This window comes from Marmota marmota, unplaced genomic scaffold (genome assembly GCF_001458135.2).
Source record: "Marmota marmota marmota unplaced genomic scaffold, marMar, whole genome shotgun sequence".
Taxonomy (NCBI): domain Eukaryota; kingdom Metazoa; phylum Chordata; class Mammalia; order Rodentia; family Sciuridae; genus Marmota; species Marmota marmota.
This window is the reverse complement of record NW_025999900.1, coordinates 62,995,453-62,996,962: the sequence shown is the minus strand read 5'-3', so window position 1 is coordinate 62,996,962 and position 1,510 is coordinate 62,995,453. Positions and strand designations below refer to the sequence as shown.

The 1,510-nt window shown below is 51.7% G+C and overlaps 1 protein-coding gene across 2 annotated transcripts in view; it reads left to right on the top strand.

The window, feature by feature from the left end:
• Positions 1-8: 8 nt before the first annotated feature.
• Bcl11b (BAF chromatin remodeling complex subunit BCL11B) overlaps positions 9-1,510 on the top strand; it is an 89,067-nt gene continuing 87,565 nt past the window's right edge. For both annotated transcript variants that reach the window (XM_048799309.1, XM_048799308.1), the window contains exon 1: positions 9-604. The gene's annotated coding sequence lies outside the window, so the exon portion shown is untranslated. The remainder of the gene's footprint in view (positions 605-1,510) is intronic.

Sequence of the window (1,510 nt, the reverse complement as noted above, 5' to 3'; positions counted from 1 at the left end):
GAACCGCTGAGCGAGGGGTGGCCGCCGGCTCCCGGTTCTCGGTCGCTGAGCCCAGGCCGGCAGGGCGCCGGCCACGCCGGTCCTAGGATTCCGTAGTCGCCTTTCCCTCCCCTCCGCTGGCTATTTGCAAAAGAATCCAGCTGCGCGGCTGTTTGCCTGGCAAAAGCGCCCCCCTCCCCATTTCCCCACCTCCGTCTCCTGGGACGGTCTTGCCCGATTTCCCCCACTCCAAAAGGGGGAAAAAAATGGTGGTGGGGGTGGGAATCGGGGTTGGTGAAAAATCCCCGCCACGGTGAAAAAAAAAAAGGTTGTCAGGAGTGGGAAGAGAGGGATGCGCCTGTAAAATAGTAAAATTAAAAAAAATTAAAAAGGAAGAAGAAAAAAAAGAGGCCTATCAATCTCTTATCCATCTATCTCAGTATCTTTCATCTTCCCTATCTAAATAAACAAGGCAGGTCGCAGCGGAAATCCACCGAATGAAATCGTGTGGATTTCAAGCAAGTGGCGGGGCGTGCAGTCAGGCAGCGGGTCAGACACGCAGCAGTTTCCAACGCTCCAGCTGGGTTTATTTAGAAAAGAAAAATCGCGAGCGCGAGCGGCCCAGGTACGATGTTCCCGCTCTGTTGCACAGGGAAGGTCCGCCCGCATCGCTCCCAGCCCGCCGCAGCCCGCCGGGGACTCTTCCTCACGGCGCGCGAACATTTCCCCGCCGTTCCTTTCTGTCGCGGTGCCTGGGTCGCCGTTGCTTTTTTTTTTTATTTATTTTTTTTATTGCAATGGAAATAAAACATCCTCTGGGTGTCATCGAGACCGGAGACGAGTTGTATTCCTGCAGTCCTCCGCTCACCTCGCCAGGCTGGGGCCGTGCTCCGGCTCAGAGCTGGAGAGGGCTGCGCGCTCAGCCGCCGCCGAGGACTGGCTGCCGGGCGGCCGAGAGCCGAATATTTATGTTATATTTTAAAAAATTTAAATAAATAAATAAATATATAAAGGGGTTCTCCCCTCCCCTGAAAACCCAGCATAGGAGCCATCTGCTCGGAGCAATTGCTGTTGCCATCTCTCCTTTGTTACAGCAGATACATTAGTAAGAATTTGTGGATTTATTATTATTATTTGGGGGGGGGGAGGAATAGATATTAATGTGAGCTTCTTGGGAGAGGAATGCCTTTTTGGAGGGAGGGAAGAGGACTTCTCTTTTTTTTCCCCCCGCTATTGTAACATCAAAGAAGAGTCGCTGGTTGCATTTAAAACAAAATGTTTTGCAACCAGATTTGAGCGTGGTTTGATCAAGGTCCTTTTCGCCAGTTGACATTTCGTTCCTTCACCAAGCCGCAGCAGCAATTGCTTATGCTTATTCTACAACTCCCCCCCGCTTTAGATGGGGTGGTTGTTAAAACGTCTATACTTGCAGACGCCTAATTTCTCCAGGAGGCAATTTGCCCCACGGAGCCTCTGTATAATTGCAAGGGTTGTTTTTGAGGAGGGGGAGTAGGGGGGTGGGGAAGGGGGA